The sequence below is a fragment of the Manis pentadactyla genome, chromosome 1 (assembly GCF_030020395.1).
Source record: "Manis pentadactyla isolate mManPen7 chromosome 1, mManPen7.hap1, whole genome shotgun sequence".
Lineage (NCBI taxonomy): Eukaryota > Metazoa > Chordata > Mammalia > Pholidota > Manidae > Manis > Manis pentadactyla.
Window position 1 is genome coordinate 129,423,903 of NC_080019.1, and position 23,202 is coordinate 129,447,104.

The following is a 23,202-nucleotide window of genomic DNA, read 5'->3' on the forward strand; positions in this document are numbered from 1 at the left end:
GTTGATGTGGTGGATGATGTTGTTGGACTTTCGAATGTTGTACCATCCTTGCATCCCTTCGATGAATCTCACTTGGTCATGGTGTATGATCCTTTTGATATATATTTTTAATTCGATTTGCTAATATTTTATTGAGTATTTTTGCATCTATATTCATCAGGGATATTGGTCTGTAATTTTCTTTTTTGGTGGAGTCTTTGACCGGTTTTGGTATTAGGGTCATGTTGGCTTCATAGAATGAGTTTGGGAGTATTCTCTCCTCTTCTATTTTTTGGAAAACTTTAAGGATAATAGATATTATATCTTCTCTGTATGTCTGATAAAATTCCGAGGTAAATCCGTCTGGCCCGGGGGTTTTGTTCTTGGGTAGTCTTTTGATTACCGTTTCAATTTCTTTGCTCGTAATTGGTTTGTTTAACTTTTGTGTTTCTTTCTTGGTCAGTCTTGGAAAGTTGTATTTTTCTAGGAAATTGTCCATTTCCTCTAGGTTTTCCAGCTTGTTAGCATATAGGTTTTCATAGTAGTCTCTAATAATTCTTTGTATTTCTGTGGAGTCTGTCGTGATTTTTCCATTCTCATTTCTGATTCTGTTGATGTGTGTTGATTCTCTTTTTCTCTTAATAAGTTTGGCTAGAGGCTTATCTATTTTGTTTATTTTCTCGAAGAACCAGCTCTTGGTTTCATTGATTTTTTCTATAGTTTTATTCTTTTCAATTTTGTTTATTTCTTCTCTAATCTTTTTTATGTCCCTCCTTCTGCTGACTTTAGGCCTCATTTGTTCTTCTTTTTCCAGTTTCGATAATTGTGATGTTAGACTATTCATTTGGGTTTGTTCTTCCTTCTTTAAGTGTGCCTGGATTGGTATATACTTTCCTCTTAAGACTGCTTTTGCTGCGTCCCACAGAAGTTGGGGCTTTGTTTTGTTGTTGTCATTTGTTTCCATATATTCCTTGATCTCTATTTTAATTTGTTCATTGATCCATTGATTATTTAGGAGCATGTTGTTTAGCTTCCATGTGTTTGTGAGCCTTTTTGTTTTCATTGTAGAATTTATTTATAGTTTTATACCTTTGTGGTTTGAAAAGTTTGTTGGTAGAATTTCAATATTTGGGAATTTACTGACGCTCTTTTTGTGAGCTAGTATGTGGTCTATTCTGGAGAATGTTCCATGTGCACTTGAGAAGAATGTGTATCCTGTTGCTTTTGGAAGTAGAGTTCTATAGATGTCTATTAGGTCCATCTGTTCTAGTATGTTGTTCAGTGCCTCCGTGTCCTTACTCATTTTCTGCCCAGTGGATCTATCCTTTGGGGTGAGTGGTGTGTTGAAGTCTCCTAAAATGAATGCTTTGCATTTTATTTCCTCTTTTAGTTCTGCCTTAGTATTTGTTTCACATATACTTGTGCTCCTGTGTTGGGTTCATATATATTTAGAATGGTTATGTCCTCTTGTTGGACTGAGCCCTTTATCATTATTTAATGTCCTTCTTTATCTCTTGTTACTTTCTTTGTTTTGAAGTCTATTTTGTCTGGTATTAGTACTGCAACCCCTGCTTTCTTCTCGCTGTTGTTTGCCTGAAATATGTTTTTCTATCCCTTGACTTTTAGTCTGTGCATGTCTTTGTTTTTGAGGTGAGTTTCTTGTAAGCAGCATATAAATGGGTCTTGCTTTTTTATCCATTCTGTTACTCTCTGTCTTTTGATTGGTGCATTCAGTCCATTTACTTTTAGGGTGACTATTGAAAGATATGTACTTATTGCCACTTCAGGCTTCAGATTCGTGGTTACTGTAGGTTCAAGGTTAGCTTCTTTAGTATCTTTCTGACTATCTTAGCTTGCTTATTGAGCTGTTATATACACTGTCTGGAGATTCTTTTCTTCTCTCCCTTCTTATTCCTACTCCTCCATTCTTTATATGTTAATTGTTTTATTCTGTGCTCTTTCATGTTTCTTTTAACTGCTTTTAGTGGATAGTTGATTTTATTTTTTGCCTTTAGTTAGTATTTGGTTGGTCTGCTTTCTTTGCTGTGATTTTATTTTCTCTGGTGACATCTGTTTAGTTTTAGGAGTGCTCCCGTCTAGAACAGTCCCTCTGAAATACCCTGTAGAGGTGGTTTGTGGGAAGCAAATTCCCTCAACTTTTGCTTGTCTGGGAATTGTTTAACCCCTCCTTCATATTTAAATGATAGTCGTGCTGGATACAGTAGTCTTGGTTTGAGTCCCTTCTGTTTCATTGTATTATGTATATCATTCCATTCTCTTCTGGCCTGTAAGGTTTCTATTGAGAAATCTGATGATAGCCTCATGGGTTTTCTTTTAAAGGTGACCTTTTTCTCTCTAGTTTTAGATTCGTGGTTACTTTAAAACTCTTTCCTTGTCCTTGATCTTTGCCATTTTAATTATTATGTGTCTTGGTGTTGTCCTCCTTGGGTCCTTTCTGTTGGGGGTTCTGTGTATTTCCGTGGTGTCTTCGATTATTTCCTCCCCCAGTTGGGGCAAGTTTTCAGCAATTATTTCTTCAAAGTCACTTTCTGTCCCTTTTTCTCTCTTCTTCTTCTGGTACCCCTATATTACAGATGTTGTTCCTTTTGGATTGGTCACAAAGTTCTCTTAATATTGTTTCATTCCTGGAGATCCTTTTATCATTCTCTGTGTCAGCTTCTCTGTGTTCCTGTTCTCTAGTTTCTATTCCATCAATGGCCTGTTGCATCCTATCCATTCTGCTTATAAACCCTTCCAGAGTTTGTTTTACTTCTGTAATCTCCTTTCTGTCATCTGTGATCTCCCTCTGGACTTCATCCTTTAGCTCTTGTATATTTCTCTGCATCTCCGTCAGCATGTTTATGATTTTTATTTTGAATTCTTTTTCAGGAAGACTGGTTAGGTCTGTCTCCTTCTCTGTTTTTGACTCTGTGATCTTGGTTTGTCTGTAATTTTGCCTTTTCATGGTGGTAGAGATAGTTTGCAGAGCTGGCATGAGTGACGGCTGGAAGAACTTCCCTTCTTGTTGGTTTGTGGCCTTCCTCTCCTGGGAGAACAGTGACCTCTAGTGGCTTGTGCTGGGCAGCTTCACACAGAAAGGGCTTCTGATTCCTGCCCGGCTGCTATGGAGTTTCTCTCCACTTTTGCTGTGGGTGTGGCCTGCCTCGGGCCGCTACTTTCATATGGTGGAGCCACGTTGGAGGGGGAACGGCCGGGAGGCTATTTATCTTTGTGAAGGGCCTCCATGCTCTCTGCTGCCCAGGGGTTTAGTGTGCCCAGAGATCCCCAGATTCCCTGCGACTGGACCAAGTGTCCCAGGATGCTTCCGTCTGGCTGTGTGGTCCCTGTCCCTTTAAGACTTCCAAAAAGCACTCGCTTTTCTTTGTCCCATGTGCAACGTCTGCAAGGACCCTCTCACAGGTCTTACTGTCCTTTTTCCCTAGTTTCCAGCACCTCACACATTCACTGTGTCTGCGCTGTGTTGCAGATGGCTGGAGCTGGATATTTAGCAGTCCTGGGCTCCCTCTCCCTCCCTGCTCCGACTCCTCTCCTCCCGCTGGGAGCTGGGGTATGGGGCGCTCAGGTCCCGCCGGGCGGGGCTTGTATCTTACCCCCTTTGCGAGGCGCTGTGTTCTCGCAGGTGTGGATGTGGTCTGGATGTTGTCCTGTGTCTTCTGGTCTCTCTTTTAGGAAGAGTTTTCTTTGTTGTATTTTGAAAAATATATGTGGTTTTGGGAGATTTCTGCTGCTCTACTCATGCCGCCATCTTGACTCCGCCCCCCAGCACTAGTATTTATGATTTTCTGCAAACAGCTTGAATATTTTAAGGTAATTATAAAACGACAGCCTCCAAATTGGTAAGTGTTTAAGGATGCTTCTTATTTAGAAGCAGAGAAAAATATTTAAGAATTACATATTACCTATGTCATGTCCTTTCAGATACAATCAATATGCATATTAACATCAACATGTTACTTATCATATAAAGTAATATGATTTTTTGTTAAATGAATGTATTTTATATAAAATATTAAACATTAAGTTTTGATGTAGCTAGCAATAGAACAATTAATAAAACTTCTGCTGAAAGCAACTATGTAAGGGAGATAAATACACAAAAATTCTCCTATATCAAGGCAATTGAAAGATATTGAGGCAAAGAAAACTTGAGGGATAATTCAAAATAAAGCCAAATGACAAAGAGCAATCAGCTACATTTTCCTTCAGGGCCTTGGCTGATTCTAAGCCCAGGATAAGAGACTGAGGATGAGGATATTGAGGGAATAGTTATAGCCAGAAACTGGTACCAAAATTCTGCCAATTGCACTCAAAGAAGCTGGATTCTGAGCCTGCACATGGGAGAAGACCAGTTATCCAAGCAATGGGAGTAATTCATTTTGGACAACTGTATGCTACTGAGAAGATAACGGTTAGAATTTTTGACCTGCCAAGGGGAGACGCCATGGTAAACACATAAATCTGGTTGAGAATCCCTGCAGGACTACATCCGGGAGAGTAATGACACAAGTGCAAACCAGTTGCTCTTCTTCCCAGTTGCTGATGGGGTTTAAGTGATCAGTTCCCACTCTATCAGTTTACTAAAGGAAACTCTAGGTCCCCTATGTTAGTTTTCTATTGCTTTGTAACAATTTTCCACATTCATTTTCTTAAAGAGTGTCCATTCATTAGCTCAGAGTTCTGTTCTGTAGATCAGATGTCTAAAACGGCACAGTTGCGTTCCCTGCTCATATCAAAAAGTTGAAGTCATGCTGCCAGCCTGGTTGAGTTCTTTTCTAGAGGCACATTCATATTGGCAGAATTTATTTCCTTGTATTTGTAAGACTGAGATTCCAGTTTTTTTATCAGCTAACCATGAAGAACCACTCTTAGCTGCTATATGTCACATTCCTTGGCACTTGGCTCACTCCATCCTGACAATGACATGCAATGGCATAGCTAGGCCTTCTTAAGCTTTGACACTCTGAGTTTCTATCCTGCAACTAGCCTGATCAGATTCTCTGTTTGTAAAGTCTTACGTGATTAGGTCAGATTCATCTGGATAATCTCCCTGTCTTAAGGTCAATTGTGCCATATAACATAACCAAATAAATGGAAATAAAATCTGTTATGTTCATAGCCTTGAAGATAATGCAAGGCATGTACACCAGGAGCATGAAATCTTGAGACATCTTAGTATTCTGCCTACCACAGTCCACATTTTGGCCTGAAATGTTTCACGCCTGTTCCAAATGCAAATTGGATTGATTACCCTCAAGGCCTCTGAAACCCCATCTTATTACACTATGAATTCTAAGTCCAAAAATCTCACCTAAATCTCATCATCTCAAAAGTCTAAAATGTCAACATCTAAATCACTTACCTCATACTACATCAGACTTCTGGGTAAAGTCCGTTATTTACAAGTTTTAGGGCACAAATCTTCCCTATTTATGAATCTGTGAACTAAAAAGACTTTCTACATCATTGAAATTGTTTTCTCCTTTATAATGTTAATATAGTGAAGTGCATTCATTTTTTAATGTCAAACCAACCTTACTTTCATGATGTATTTTCTTAATCCATAATATATGGATTCAAGATATGATGTATTTTATATATATCACATGAATATACATATATGTGTATATATATGATATTTACACATAATATAAACACACATATATATGGATGCATTGTATTTGTTAATATTTTTAGGATTTTTTAATACCTAATTGAAGCTAATCACATTATTTTGATTTATGGGGCAAATAGAACTATATCTAGAAAGGATTACAAGACCCTCTGGGTATAGGAGAGGGGTGTAGTGAGGGGAAACTGCTAGTTTCCATAACAAGTACTTATAAATATCCCTTATAAAATAAATGTTAACACCTATTAGAAACACTTTTTAAAATGCTTTAATCAAATCACATATCTAAACTTTTGTCTGGATTCAAATGCAGTTAGGTAATATCTTTCTGATTACTGAAGAAAAGTCCTGATTCTAAAACTGAAATTAAGAATGATCAGAGTTTAAGCTGCTTGGTTTTTACTATGTAAATGCCAATAGTGTAGCTCAGTGTCTGTTAAAAATTCCAATAAAGTTAATGCATTTTAAAGGTAATATTTTCTGCCACAAAAAGAGAGTTTTTAAGAGGGGTAAAATTCCCTTACACCATGCTGCACTGGGAAGTATATCTGATTTGGATTCTACATCCTGTTTTTTTGAAAGTCACTCAATTTTTCCAAGACACAGTCCATCTAAAAAGTGAAACAAGTAAAGGTTTGCCTACTTATCTTTATAACAGAGTTGACAAAAAGTAAAACACAGCATCTGGCATAGAATATAGATTCAATAATTATATTTTTTAAAGAAACATTCAGTGAATGAACAAATGATTTATGTGAAAGTAAGTAGGTTAACTCAAAAATTATACAAAGTTAAGATATTTCTAATGTCGGTTGTAAATAAAATTATTTACATATCAGCAAATGATTAGTGATAGAATTTTTTTCTCAACAAATGAGATAAAAAGGTTAATCTAATAAATCTAATCAAATAAATTTGATATTATACCTAAAAAGCATTCATATATAAAATTCAGCAAGTGTTTCCCTTAAAATTGGTTATAATATTTCTAATTTTCTTAAAATACAGAAAAGTGTTTCCAAATAAGTTTTCACATATACACACATACAAACAAATTCCATGTTAAAGTACTGGGAGAGGAAAAAAAGTGTAAGTCAAGCACTGAATATTTTCTAAGTTCTTTCATATATATATATGACTGAAGTTTATTTTTGTAATAGCTCTAAGAAGTAAAGCCAGTGAATTTTGGTTTAAATTTTACCACAGGATTGGTAAGAAGTTAAATGAACTATCACACTAATTAGTACTGAGATCAACCACACTGACTGCTTTTAAAAATTTTGAAGCTGAAACAAAAATAATAAGCTTACATTTTAGAATATTTTACAGTTCTAGTCTTTTTCAAATGTATTAGTCCAACATAACAAGTGCTTATTCAATCTTCTTTTGAGCAGAGAAATCATTTAACCACCAAATGTATACTTGTTAAATAAAAATATGGGTAAAATAAACTCAGGGATTAGTGGTTCCTAGTAGTCCAAATAAGTCCCTCAAGAATGAATATGACTCATGAACTTTCACATATTATGACCAGTGATTATGTCTTTCAAATTATTAAAGGATATATGTGTTAAACAGTATATTATACTGTAAGAGAGTTACAAACTGAGTTGTTGAAGTCAGGATAGCACCTTGGATCAATGCAAGGCAAAACTCAGATTACATAAAAAGTTTGGTTTGGAAAGTAACCACATAACCTAGGAAAAAATATCATTGACTGAGGGAAGAAAAGGGAGCATTAGCATTCTCAGTTACAATGAAATCTCAGAATCAATTAAATTAACTTCTGTAACTTCTTATTTATTGACTTCTTTTGGAACAAATTTCATTAATATCAAATTGTTTTTTCGGGCTTGAAAATATGAACATTTCTCTGTGTTATTTTATGAAGGGCAGAGTATTTTTTTAAATTTCACAAAATGGTAAATAATAAACATAGAGGCCAAAAGAAACATACTTAGCATATTTAATTACAAAATAAAAAGTAGAAACAGATTTGCAAAGGCATTTCAGTCAGGTCTTTTCAGCCAATTATTATTTAAAATATCATGAATATTTCATTTTTGCATGCATAGCATGGAGAAACAACCATAGCTTTTGATTATCTGTTCAGATAATGCTTAAGGACTGAATAAATTCAGAAATACTATGCCAAGTTAGAGAATGCTAGCAATGAACACAACATCCAGTTCTTTGTCACTAATGATGATGACAGATTTGACTTAGTTATGATCACTAATTTTTAAATTATTTTAGCATTTTAATATTTAAATTAATTTAGCATTTTAAATGATTTTACCGTTATTTTCTCCTAGTGCTTGAAATGTTCTTTTATTTGTGTTCTGACCCAATTCTCTTATTTATGAGTAGAAAGAAGATATTTGCTAGAATCAGCTCATGGGCTCTAATTTTACTATTAATCAGTTAATAACAACACCTTAATTTTGGATTGTCCAATAACATCAATGATTCAAATTCTATGCTTCTGAAAAAAATTTGTTTCAATCTTCAGCTTATGTTTGGTTAATTATAGTTTGATACAAAGAAGGGAATGGTATGTACCTAATAAACTATATTTTTGTTTGTCAAGATCTGAAATGGTCACCAGTATTTCCTTTTCTATTATCAATTATAGATATTTAAACCATAAAATGAGGCAAAAGGGGAAGTTCTTCAGTATTGCCTAAGTGACAAACCATGTCTTTATAAGCACAAATGTACATAGCATTAAAATATGTAAATCAAGAAAGTGTATAATTATCAAGAATTATTAGTACAAAAGAAAAAAATAATATACTTCAAAATAGAAGCTGGACACAATGTATTCTAAATTCAAATGCAATAAATCTAAAATTGTAAAATGAACTAGACAGTATAAAAAGTAAGTTAAAAATACCAACATAGTATAGAAATTCTGAGCTGAAAAGTTAAGTTTGCAGTATTTTGAAATGTATCACCACTGATCTTCATGACAAATGACCACTGTAAAAATACGAGTCTCATTTTTTTATCTCTAAAATCAATAGAAATTTTAGGATCTTACCAGAATTATTCAAAATTTCAGATAAGTGGAGAATCATCAGAGTGGAAACTAAGATTTTTAAATTTATACAGGGAATTTTTCTATTGGGATTATTGACATTGTTAATAGCTAACAAGAAAAACCCATTAAAAAATAGTGTTCAAGAGAAATCTTGACAAGAAACAAAGTATAATTATTTTAAAGAGTTTATTGAGCATTTTGAATGCTATAGAGCAAGGTAGAAACTAAATAATGAAAAAAAAACAACTTCTGAAACCCATAAATGTACAAATATTCCCTCATAATGTTCTCCACCATCTCAGCTGAGAATAATAATCATGCATGTGCTGAATAGTCAGTTACCAGTGGCTTGATATGAACGACTGGAGCATAGGCTTACTCATCGGCCCTATTACAGTAGGTGTGCTCTTCCCCAGGCTAATCAAAGGCTCAGAATGCACTAAGCCTAATGGGGAAAAGACAAATTACTAAGTCTTGTTTTAACAAATTAAGTGATTTTACTTTCCTGGTATGCTATTAAGTCAGTTAATGCTGCTTAAAGATACTGCACAAAATTCTCGCTCATTGGTTTCTTGTTATGGTGGGTTTTTACTGATATTACAAATCACTATGATCAGGATCAGTGTCACTAGGCCGAACTTGAATTCTGAAATGGTGACGATGGTATATAACTAACAGAAAAGAAAGAGAAACAAAAAAATTAAAAATATGTATAGAGAAAGCAAGATTTTTAATTTCTAAGTTCTAAAGTCAAGATTTCCAACTGATTTGGGACAACTGAGACAAATTTAATTGCTCATATGACTTAACAAAGATAAAGACCTTCTCTGAGCTGATCATTGCAAATTCATTACAAGTTAGAGGAGTAGAAACAATTAACTTAGAGGTTTGGAGGATCATTTCTCAAAGAAAATGAGAAAAGCACGCAACTTTAATTTTAGTGTTGAGTTAGTTAAAATGAAAATAATAAATCCTTTAAAGGAAGTATAGTGTATTTTTTTCCTGAGAAACAGTTATATGCTATATGGTCACACGCCAGCTGGGTGAGTTGCAATGGGAAAGCACTTGAACGACCAAAGAAAAGAGCTGGAGACAGCTTATGAAACATGAGGGTTTATTGGACTTACATACAGGGAGTCCAGAAGTGGCCAGCTGGACAAGGTTGTGCACTGTTTTGGTGGACAGGAAGGGAACTGCTTATATGGGGTGAAGGAACAGAGACTACATGCTTAGCCAGAAAGGATCATTCTTGTGCAACCAGTGCCCCCAAGGAACAAAACCTTGGTCAGAGGCGTCTGCCTCCCACAGGTGTTTCTGTCCATAAGGTAGACTTGGATTTGGCCAGCCCAGGCCATAAACATGCCTTATACTTAGCATACTGCCCAAAGGAGGGAGCCATGCAGACACATGGTTATTCTGGGAGAAAAGGATACAAGTAGGCAGTGCTTGTCCCCACATACGGTTTTGTTCTTTAGAAGACAAGAAGTACATGTAAGTAAATAGTGCTCTCCATGCTCACCATCTTCTAGTCATAACAATAGTCTATCCCTTGCTTTTCAGAATGACATTGTGAGAATCATAATACAGGAGCTTCAGGAAAAACTACACCAGGTGTAGAATATAAGAAAAAGGACCTAATTCCATGGAAATGTGAGAATGAAGTCCAGTTATTTTTCTGTTGTCATGTAGTCTAAATGTCTCCACAGTGTTGCTAATAGAGAGAACGTTATCAGACTTATATTAGCCATACCTTTTTTTTTTAACCTGAAAATCTCCTTAAAGATATGCTTCTAGAGATGACTAAAGTATTTATAAATGTGGTGTCAATTCTGATAGGAATGATCTGAATTACCAAATTATGCAAAATCCATCAAATCAACCATGTCCTTCAGAATAGATTTTTTTTAATCTGGAGTTTTTCAAATAGCAATATCCATATCATTAAAAAAAGTTAAAATTGGAATTGATAATAAAGAGATCTTTGTTTCAGCAAATTTGAAAATAAAAATGTCATGATAGGTCAACATAATCCAAAATGGTCAACTGATGTTGGCTATAAAATGTTTCAATAGAGTATTGATACCTCATCAAATACAGTCTTTCCAAGACAGGTTATCAGATATCTCTTGATCCTTGTTCTGTTAACATTCAAGCGCCCAACACACAATTTGCTGCTGCAACAAAGCTTGCAAAAATAAAACATAAAAACAAAAGCAAGGTGCCAAAGGAAAAGCATCAGATGAAAGATAAGTTTTACCACTATATAGAAAACAATGCTGAGCTCTTTAAAACACTTGTACCCTCAGTTGATATACAAGGTTAGGAAGCTATTCATTTAAGAAATTTCAAATTCTGTACTTCACTGATACAAAGAAGGTGTTTATTTAGCTTTGGCACTGGGTACAGCGGCACTTAAGGAAAGGAAAAAAAGTGGTGTCATTTTCCAGTGTGTTTAGTTTCCCACACCTATTTGCTTCAGAAATCAATAAAGTTGCTGTATTTACAGAGAATCCATCAGATATATTAAGATAACAGAAGCAAATGGAGCTGTGTTCACAGAAGGAACTAACCTGACTCAGAGGTTTTAGATGATTCATGCATACATTTTTTTGTAGCTGTTCCAGAAACAACACATGAGCTTAATCCATTAAAGAAACTGAAAAAAAAACTTGCAAAGATTATTCCAAATTCTGTTGGCTGCGATTGCCTCAAAATGCTTAAATTATTTAATGGGCATGAAATTATGGTAGTTGAAAAGAAAACTTTCTAGAAACCAAAATAGCAACATTGTATCAAATGACCAAATAGCTGCAAGTGTGCAAGTGGTTATTAATGAAGTTTGTAGGACAGACCTTTGAGTTTGGGATCCTCTGATGAAGTTAATACAAAAGAACCTGTAAATGAGTACAAATTATCCTTGTGTGTTCAGCTTCTAGAGGTTCATATTCTTTTGCTAGTCACATTTAACTTGAAATTCATTTAAAAAGCAGAATTCTTTTTTCTAATGGTTCATGGCATCTGCCGCAGGTAAGCAGGAGCTCCTCTCTTACTCATTTCTGAGTCACCTCTCTTTCCTTTTTTTATGGTTAATTGCCTGCCCTGATTTTCTGGTAGATTCAAGAAAAGTTATGAGTATTCAGACTTTCCTGGGTTTTTTGTCATTGTTGTTTTGTAAGGGAACAGATGATATTCTTTCCAGTTCTCTATCTCTTCAAAGTCCAATTCACCTATTCCTTTAAGTTAATAGACTTTATTTCTCGGGCAGTTTTATGTTTACAGAAAAACTGAGGGAAAAGTACAGAGAATTCCTGTATAACGCACTCCCACTCACATCACACACAGTTTTCCCTATTATTAACACCTTTCAATAGTGTCATACATCTGTTAAAGTTGATGAATCAATATTGAAATATTGTTATTAAACAATGCCCATAGTTTACATTAGGATACACTTGGTGTTATACATTCTATGGATTTTGACAGATGGATAATGACATATATCTACCATTACAGTATCATACAGAATAATTTCACTGCCCTAATATCCCTTGTGCTCCACCTGCTCCCACCTCTCCCTTCCCAGGAACTCGTGGCAACCACTGATCTTCATACTGTCTCCACCTCCATAGTTTTGCCTTTTCCAGAATATCATGTAGCTGGAATCATACAGTGTGTAGCTTTTTCAGATTAGTTTCTTCCACTTAGCAATATGTACTTAAGGTTCTTCTATTTTTTTCATGACTTACTTCTTTTTATTGATGAATTATATTCCACTTGTTCAGATGTACCAGTGTGTTTATCCATTCACCTACTGAAGGACATCTTGGTTCCTTCCAAGTTTTGTCAGTTATCGGTAAGACTGGTATAAGCATCTGTGTGTAGGTTCTCACCTGGATATGAGTTTTCACGTCCTTTGGGGACCCAGGAGTACAACTGCTCAATTATACAGCAAGCATATGTTCAGTTTTATAAATGTGAAATAAAGAAAATAAAGCAATTCAATTAGAAAATATTCTTTTCAAATTATTAGAAGCAAATCAAGTCTTTAACATGCACTAAATTCCTTTAAACTTGTTTTTTTGTGTTTTGTTTTTTGTTTCTTTTTTTGCCTAAGTCATGTGAAGCAAAAATTGGGAAAGAATATATAGCCAAATGTGTAAAACATTTTAAAACATTCTTTGCAATTTAAAATATTTGATAATTGAAGCTAAGTTAGCAGTAAATTTGAACCATATAACTAGTTAGGAGAGAATATACATTGCCAAGCTTATATTTTGATAAATAAGAGAAATTTTCATGGTAAATTACTCCAACATATGACCTGGCCCTGTGTAGTTAATAAGGTAATTCACTTAAACATGTTACTTATCAGAGAAAAACATTTGTATTTAAGCAATGGGATATGTTCACAAGAGAAATCAGTTGTGAGTTTTTTATGATTCTGTTTAATATGGTAGCTACATAGTAAATACAGAAGAGATTATGGCTACCAGCAAAGAAAACTAGCACTGACATCAAATCTCTGAAGGATTTATTCAATTTCCACAGATGAAACACTTCTTGTTTTTTTAAACTTACTTATTTCAAGATTTCTGATGTTTTTGATTGCTAGAATTAATAAATGTGAACTACTGCTGTCATGTAAAAACACAAATAATGTTATGCTGTAGTTGAGATACAGGAGTTACTTTGGAGACAATCTAAATACAAATGGAGACATTACTATACTGTTGTGTACATGTAATAATGCAATCATGTTGTGCTCTAGACTGAATATTTGTCCCTCCCCAAATTTTTATGCTGAAACCTATTCCCAGTGTGAAGGTTTGGAGATGGGGCCTATGAGAAGTGATTAAGTCACAAACTTGGAGCCCTTATGAATGGGATTAGAACCTTTATAAAAGAGATATCAGACAGTTTCTTTGTCCTTCCACCATGTGAATTTAGAGAGAAAGTGGTCATTTGTGAACCAGCAAGTGGATACTTACCAAACACCAAATCAGACCACATCTTGAACTTTCCAGCCTTCAGAGCCATGAGAAATAAATATTTGTTGTGTACGCCACCCAGCCCATAATAGTTTGTTTTGGCAGCCCCAACAGACTAAAACTTGTTTAGTGTTGGGATGCTGTTATTATAAGAAGGCTCATGAGAATTTCATGTAAATAAGTCCTCTTAGGCAGATCATCTTTAGATCCTGTTTGTAGGAAATCCAGCAAAGTACTGTTTCAGTTATGGTGCTTCTCTATTTTAGCTTGATTACTTTATGAGCCTTCCAGTTATAAAACTTAATATTAATTACTACATAAATTAAATAGTTAAAATATTCTGAGGGGTTCACATTTTTCTTAGATGAGAGAAACAGCTATATTTGTTAAGAAGGAAAGATAATATCAGTACTGTCTTCAGAAATTGTCTATGTCTAACCAGAAATCTATAATGTCAAATCACCTTTTATAACCACATACTCATTGAAACAAGTAATTTCATGTGTCTCTTGGTAGCCAAAGCAATTTCATTGTTGTCCTTATTGTTTCTTAATAAGATATTTAATAATATGGAAAAATATGTCACATAATATCATGAAATTAGGAAATAAGGATGAGTCACATGGAAAGAAAATAGGTCACTATAAATAGCTTTTCTTTTTAATAGTTGCATTTTTCTTTGCTTTTCACCTCTTGTGAAATTTTAAATCCTTATTCTGACCAGATAGAACAAGAACAATTGTGCCAGGAAGGATTAGGTACTCTCACCATGCTTACTGGAAAGAAAGGCACCTAGGCTTGTGACAGCTACCACTGGACTGACTGTCAGCAGACAGGCACTGAAATGGCAATGTCCCTGAACTCCTGCTGTGACTAGCTTCTCTACTCCCCAGTGCCTGTCTTCCTTGGGGAATTACAGGGATATGGATCTCTCCCTTTTAGACCTCACAAGAGGAGCGTATCTTCTGCTCCCTTGCTGGGGTGTCATTTATGTCCTCTGAAGCATGTTTTCATTATTTTGTTTTAAAGAGCAAAGTTTGGATGCACAGGACTCGTTCAGTTGTCAGCGTCAGATGCAGCTGTTCCCTTACCCTGCAGCGTGCTCCTTCCCCCACACTGGCTTATAAATGTTGTACTCTCTATTTCATGGCTTTACTACCTATCCACTTAGGGAAAACCATTTTTCATTCAAACACATACTGCAAAGATTATAAAAATTCAGTGAAAATTATTTGTTCTGACAGTACTTGAATTATCTGAATGGAAAAAAGGGAAATTGGGTGGTCCATGAACTATTTGAAACCTCATTTCCTACTGTTAGAAGGAAGTTTGCCCTGGTTATCATCAACATTAAGGGGTGGAGGAATGCCTACCCCTGGTGATATACTCCAGCCCCTGGAACACCCTGCAGTTCAAAAGCAACTCTTAAAATGTAAAGCAGCATTCTCACACTGGGGAAAGCTTTTTTAAATAAAAGGCTTTTCATAGCTATGCTGGGCTGTTCTAAGAAACATCCCAGGCTCTCCTGGCTATCCTTCAGATTTACTCTTTTTTCTGTCCTCGTTCTCTTTCTTTCTCTCTCATTCTGCTTAGTTCCATTATATTGTTCATTCTGTTGCACTTGGAGGACTCTGGATCTACCACAGCACATTATCTTTGAGGTCATTCTCTTTCAAGTGCCCTCTGATCTTGCAAATTTGTATTATCTATTTACTGTCAAAACTTCTTACAGTAAAACTGAAAATTGAATGAAAACTCAGATGTGGATTAAGCTATCGGGCATCATATTATTTTAAGCCTTTACACAACAAATAATTTTATTTTTACTAACATTCTTAGGATTCTTACTTAATTACTTTGATCAGTAAAACCAAGCTTTTAAAGCAAACAGTTCTATCAGGTTCTGCACTTTGCTCAAAATAATACAGGTAGAGTTTTCACCACCCAATTCTCTTCACCCCTGAGAAATTGGATTGGTGCCTAGATGTTGACACAGTCCAGTCTGAAGCCAACTTATCAGTTGCCTGAAAAGGAAGAGGAAAATACTTGATCAAAGATAATTAAGTCACAGGAAATGTGCGTAGTTGCTTTCTAAATTCGTAGCATCCAGACACTGGGTTGGCCTTACTCCTTTGCAGGATTTACTTTGTTCATTATGGGGTGTCCGTTATTTATCAGTTCATTTTCTTTTATAAAATACAGAACTACTCTGGGAAACTGAAGTGGAGCAACACCACAGTGCTTCGAGTCTTTGAGTAAGTGAAGTATCACAAAGTTATTTCCTTCTGACACTCAACAGGCACAACCTCACATGTGCCATCATCTCTGATCCCAGCTACAGAGGAAGCTTTCCTCCACACCATGGGCTTCCTTCTTTGGATGTCAAGAAAAAATAATCATTTAGGTGATTAATTATTCTTTCGTCCTGGTTGCTCTGTGATATTCAAAATTAGTGCTAGAGTTCTTCAAAATGTCTTCCGTGTGCTCACTAAAGCAAGGCACTCTGCTAACTCGTTAGCTTTTGTTGGCTTCTGGCATCCTCTACAAACTCTTTGTATTAGGTTGATATTTCAAAATTTGTATGATGTTGGTGAGACTTTTTTAGTTTTACTCTCATGAAACTTTGGTCTTTTCCTTTGGTAATTTTTCTAAGTAAAGTACATTAAAAGGGAAGAGTTTTGACATAACTATTCCTCTCTCTTCCCAGGTGACATCTCAGTTCATCCATATTATTACAGACTAATGCTGATGGAAGGTCACTTCTTTTGCCCTAGAGTATAAACTTTCTAGCAGTTTCAAGTTTTTAGGTACATTTAGCTCATTATTATTTCCACTGAAGTGGAACATTTTCCTAGGGGTTAGTTCTCTATGACAGCACAAAAATATACAAATTATGCTGTAAAGCAAGGTTTTCCCCCAGGATTGGGTGAAATGAGACTTCTATTGCAGAAAAGTATAGTCCTACAGCAACCTGGAAGGCTTTAGAGACCCACCTTTAATTTTCCCATTCCTCTAAGTATTCTTCAAGTCACATATTACTTTCCCTGTCACTTGTAGTGAAGAGGAATGGTGCTAAAGAGGGCCTGAAGAAGTAAACCAACTACTTGTGTTATGTAAAAGACATGCACATAAAACAACTATTCAAAGGGAAGCATCTGTTCTGGCAGGTAAAACCTAGACAAACAGCCACCCTATGTGCTGCTCTTAGAAGATAAATTATGAACGAGGAAGCTCAGGAGCATTTTTGTTGTGTTTCTTTTGAGACAAGCACATCAGCCTCTCTGTGGCTTCCCAACTGAGACCTTTGCTGCCTCCAGTCTCACTTCTCTTCCTCTTTTGTGTTGTCATTTTCCAAAGCAGCCCTCTGCTTTTCCCTTCTGGATTCTTTTCCTTCTCTGTATGCTCTTGGGAGAACAGACAAAATAGGAGCAGGATTGGAATTCAACCTCTATAGGTCCTTTCATTGCAAACAGTTGCCTTCATCTGCTATATATGATACTAAAAATGTACTAAGTATAAAATAATTGTCTGGAAACCCAATGTTTCCATTAAGTGATATTTTTACCAAAACACCTGATTTCAGTTTTTTCAAAAAAATATTTCACCCTTCTGTATACACTTGCTAAGCAACTAATTATTGATAATGAGTAATCTTTTGCTTTTCACCTCTGAGCCTATTGCTTATGTTCTAGACATCACCTCTACCTATGGAAATATGGACCTTCTCATGAAAAAATATACTGCTGTCCAGTCTGGGAATTAAGAGGGCTTTAGCTTTTTCCATCTCTTCTTTGTGTTTGTATGTGCAGGTGAATGTGAAAATGGGTCAATTATTACTCATCACAGAGTTAAAATTTTGAAGATTTAAACATTTTTATATAAACATAATTTAGTGTAAGTAGATTTTGAAAATGAAGGAATATATCAAGTAAAAAACAAAAAGAAATACTATGACACAGCGATTACTTTTCTCATTTATTTATCAATTCTGTCTCTGTTCTCTCTAAACTTACTTCTGCTCACTCCAAATATATATTTAAATATACAAATCCTAAGTATTGATTATTCTTCTCAAACTTTATGTAATGACTGGATATTCTGCATGGAATAACAAAGCACTAAATTTTTCAAGCCCTAAGTTTTGGATATTTAGACTTTTTAAAGTTATTTTCAGTGTAAAGATGATTTTGAAAACAAATTAACTAATAGCCACTGTGGATATGAGTATAATTATTTTGTGAGTGCATGAACTCAGTAGGTAGCAGTTCAACTCCTTTCTGGCTGATCCAGAATGTTAATAATCAAAATAACTTCAATTAAGAATTCAAATATAAAGTTGATTAAATATATTTGATTAAAATATGCAAGTTTAAATATGTAACATGATAGTGTTAAATCTTATGCTAATACTCTTTAGGCTGAAGATATATTAGGAAAATTAAAGTGCCACAAGAAGGAATTATTTGCGATACCTCATCAAACATAATTCAATTGGAGAGTACTATGCTTTATAATGAAAGTTTAGCAATCTACTGAAAACCTTGAATTTCAATGAATTCTGAGGTAAACTACTCTAGTGAGATGAATGCAAATTTTGTATTATGGCAGAAATGAATATGAATTTCAGCACTTTACTTTCCATTGGGTGATTTGATCAAATTTCTTAGATTCTCTAAGGATCAGTTTCTTTGGATATTTAATTGAATGTTTTTGATGAGGATAAATTACAAAAAAATTCTGAATACTTAAAAGAGGATCTCTTTATTGACTATATGGTTGTTTTATTTACTCAAAGAGATTTATGACATTTAAGAAAACAAAACAACTCTAATTTTAGTATCTTTTATTTGTAGAAATTTCAATTATAATAACTGTTTTAGACTGAATTATCTAGGTCAGTTTCCTAAGATTTCCTTTTGGACTCGTGTGTGTGTGTGCATGGCCTCTATAGATGTGTACACCCTTGAGAGCATTTTATCATTTTATTTATTCAATAAGTAATTGGTGTCATAAATAACATATGCGACTTGACATATTTTCCACTTGGATAAGTATGTTTTTATTTCATATGGCTTCAGATAGTTTTCTGTTTGTACACCCTTGAGGAAGCAATACTGCCAGCTGCTTCTGTCTAGAAAAGGACAAAATTTTGATAAATGAAAAGAAATAGAGTTCATAGTAAGTAGTTTTCATGTACCATATTTTAGGAAGTGATTTCTTGATGTTTTTCAATCATAATATCAGCAAGAGTTTATGCACTTTGAAATGTGGTCCAGTCTAGTTTAGTGCTTAGAAGGCTGACCTAGGTTTGTGTCTGAAACCATTTGGGCCACTATAACAAAATACCACTAACTGGGTGGCTTTTAAACAATAGAAACTTATTTCTCACTGTTCTAGAGGCTGGAAGTCCAAGATCAAGGCATCAGCATGGATATGCTCTGGAGAGAGTCTTCTTCCTGGTTTGTAGCTGGTGCTTTCTCTGTGTCCTTTCAAAGTGCAAGGTGTTAGGGATCTTTCTGCAGCCTCTTTTGTAAGGTACTAATCCCATCCATTGGGGTCCCATTCTCACTACTTAAGAACTTCCCAACGGCCCCACCTTGTAATACCTTCACATCAGGCATTAGGATTTCAACATACAAATTTTGGTAAGATACAAATATTCATATCATAGTAATTTGTATTTCAGCTTTGGTTCAAACAATACTGGTTGTCAGGGTGTTATTAATATGTTACTGGTATGCATTCAAAACATATCCTTGGGATGTATCTAATTTACAGCCTTTTTCAGTGTAAATATCTTAAGATGATAAGACTTACGTACTGACGAAATGAAGAGAATTTTACCGTATGCTTTGTTGATAATTTCAGAGTGAGGATGAACTTTTATGACTTTATTTTTTTTCCCTTCAAAAAAATGCTTAGGAACAGGTAAATTGCATATTTCTTTGACTCTTTTGAGATTCTTTTGGAAGTTTATTAATGTAACCTTGGAGAAAGGAAATGTATTTAAAGAGAGAACACTTTGGCATGCTTTTGACTTCAGGATTTTTCTTAACACTTAGATCAATTTTTTATTTGTTTCTATACCTGGTGAAATTCTCTAGTGCCCATTTCCACAGATATGAAAGCACAGCTCGCAGTGTTTAAAGAGCCTTATATTTTATTTGTAGATGTTATGTCAAAATAAGAAAAGAATTTCCTTATACCTGTATTCGTAAGAAAGTTATTTTAATTTTTAAAATAGATTTTTATAGATATTTATTATAATAAAAATGGTGTGGCAATCAAGAATTGAAAGATTACTGAAAAAAACTTAATTTTTTATATAGTATGTTTTATCTTCTATGATAGAGGTTTAAAAATACCTAATTCAAGGAAACAACATTCAAATTCAAAAAGAAATATTAATAAAAACTATGTCAGTCTTTAGTTTTTGGTTTATTTCTTTACTTTTATTAAAGACTGAAAAGATACATACAACATGGCAGAAAAAAACAATATTTATATCTTTTCTAAAGAAAGCTTAACAAAATCTATTTAGTTTTTGAGAAATAAGGCATGCATTAGGCAATACCAGCTCTTCTTGAGTTCATTATTTTTCTGTTATATTTTGGAGATGTTATCTTTTTTGGGTGGTTTCTTTCCATCAGAATTTATACATAAATGCACGATGATCCCTAAGTCCTTATTCATAGCTATATTATATGCTGTGTAGTGTTTTATTCCTTAAAAGTTAGAATTGTAAAAACAAAAATTTGTCACTTAAACCCTTGACCATGGGACTTTCACATTGTGTTAGATAAAAATGAGTTCCTCTCTCACAACTAAATTCCTATTATTTCTAGGTTTACTATGTAAATTCATCATTCTTTTCATGAAAACTTCATTATATTCATCATGCAATGAATGCCATGTTTTTCCCTCAACCCTTAAACTGAGTTCACTGAGTTGCTGTGACTGTTTTCCACACATCATTTCAGAAATACTGAATTTTCAGAATTATTCTGAACTATTGTTATTTCAGAAATAGTGAATTTTCAGAATTGTTCTGGACTATTGTTATTTAAGAAATAGTAAATTTTCAAAATAGTTCTGGACTATTGTATTTCCTATAAATGGATCTTTAAAAAATCTAAATCAGAAACTGGGTTGTTTTTCTTGCCACACTCCTCCTCACCTCATTGCTTACAGGCAGGATCCTGAACATGGGAGCCTCTCAATAAATAGCTGCTGAAATAATACATGGAGTTCATCCTAAGCTCAGTTCTGTCACCTTTAAACTGAGACTTTTTGATGAATGACTTGGTGTAATACTTTCCCAAGATAATTTCAGTAATGGGGCCTAGTCCTTGATGTTTCTATCTTTTTCAAATTTCAGCTACTGACTTGCTTGGCTGAGCTCAACCCATCCATTGTCCACTCTATATGTGGTATATGCCATTTAAAAAATAGTTGTATTTCTTCCAAGATTATACACAAATATGGTAATTTAGCAAGCTATCTAAAATATTTTATCAGTTTACTTTTTGAATAATTTCAAGTCCTTCAGATAATATTTAACAATAGGAAAACTAAGCTTTAGGCACAGCTTTTACAGTATTGATCTTTGTTTCAAATTGCATTATTTTGTGAAAAAGACTGCCAAGATATTAATCAGATTATCTATAGCTTTAATTGGCACTATTAAGTTGTCATAAAGTAAATGTGTTCATCACAGGATACCTCAAATAAAGGGTTTCTGCCTGAGACTGTTCCAATTGTCCCCCAAGATTTGTCACATGTCTTATTCTCGCACACACATTCATGTCTCGTGGAGAAATAAAACTCTGGATTTCTAAGTGTTCCTGTAACAAATTGTAGCCTTCTAAGAGTCTTCACATACCTTGAGAATTAGACACGTAGCCATTTGCCCAATTACTTGCTCTGATCCAAATGTATAACAGAATTTCTCTTATTTCTCTGAGAGAGCCAACATTTTTGCAGTCAGGACTCGGTCCCTGGGTTAAGCCATATGAGCCTGGGAGATTAGTGTACATTAGATATGTACATGTCAGGAATTAAGAAACCCTAGAACTTGGAGACATTGCTAGGTCAGAAAAGTCAAACTTATAGTGTGATCTGGCTCCAGAATGGATTTTATTTGCACAACTAAAGAATAAATCCTTTCAGAGAAGGATGGGACAGATGCCTATTTTTCCTTTATAAACAGAGAAAATTGTTTTCCTCTTCTGTAAAACCTGTACTACTGTAAAACCTGCTTCCACCATCCTCGGTTCACTCATTGCATGGCCTGAAACGAAAGGACTGGAGCAGGGGTTAGACTGAAACATGCCTATTATTTACTGCAAGGTATTGAATAAGAACTCTGATCTGGAATACCTCCTGGGCATATTCAAGATAAAACTAATAATGAAGAATATTAAAAACCCAATATTTCTCCCCTCAAATAATATGTCTTCAGAGAGGAATATTCTCATATGTCCTATCTAGAATAACCATTACCCATATTCATTCACTCTCTTCTTTCTTTCCTTTAATGTTTAGTACTTATCTAAATATATAAATTAACTTATTTTCCTTATTTTCTATTTTCTCCACTGGAATGTAAACTCCATGGGGATTTGGACTTTGCATTTTTTGCTGTATTGCTATTGTCAACAGAACCACCTTGTTTAGCAATATTAGGTTCAGGTACTCTTTTCAGATTTCCAGAAATGATATCCCTGTACCAGCTAACCTGACCATAAATTCATGTGGTTCATTTAGATTGTATAGATAAATTATTTGTATGAAAATATGCTCTCCAAATGTATCCATACATACATTTGAAAAAATAAGATTAAGGATGGCTTTTGAAGGAGACAAAGCTAAACAAATTCTTTACTTATTCTAAAGTCTATATTTATTTATGGAAGTGGACACCTTACTATAGACTGAATGTTTGTGTCCCAACAAAATATTTATGTTGAAACCTATGCCCTCCCCCAAGGGAAAAAGATGGCAGCATGAGAAGTGAGGCAGAAACTTCCTCCCAAAACCACATATAAAGGATGAAAATACAGCAAATAAAACCAGTCCTGAAAGAGCAACTGGAAAGAAGACTGCAACAGATGGCCTACATCTGGGAAAAAAAATACCTCATGGAAAAGGGTAAAGAAGCAAAGCCATGACATGGGGGGAACCCACGCCCTCCCCCAACACCAGCTCACTGTCAAGAGGAAGAGAAATGGGATGGGAAGGGAGTAGAAGCCCAGGACTGCTAAACACACACCCCAGAAGATCTGCTCTAGGAGCTCAAATCCACATTACGTGGTGCTCTGGAGATTAGTGGGGTTGGAAAGCAAAAACAGGAAGAACACTTGGAGAGACTGAGATTCCAGCTGCTTGTGGAGAACAGATACCTACAGCTGGCCCCACTGGGAGAAAAGGCAGGTGGGCACTTTGAGAGACTTCCCAACAGTGAGAGGACAGCTAAAGGGGCAAGGATTACACAAAGTTTGCTGCTCAGGAGAAAGGACAGGTGGACAAAATCATCCTGGCAC

General features: G+C 34.9%; 1 long non-coding RNA gene across 1 annotated transcript in view; it reads left to right on the forward strand.

Moving 5' to 3' along the window:
* The first annotated feature begins 346 nt into the window (after positions 1-346).
* The window catches only part of LOC130683594 (uncharacterized), a 154,992-nt gene continuing 132,136 nt past the window's right edge, over positions 347-23,202 (forward strand). Inside the window, exon 1 of the long non-coding RNA XR_008997418.1 lies at positions 347-624. This is a non-coding gene — a long non-coding RNA (uncharacterized LOC130683594). The remainder of the gene's footprint in view (positions 625-23,202) is intronic.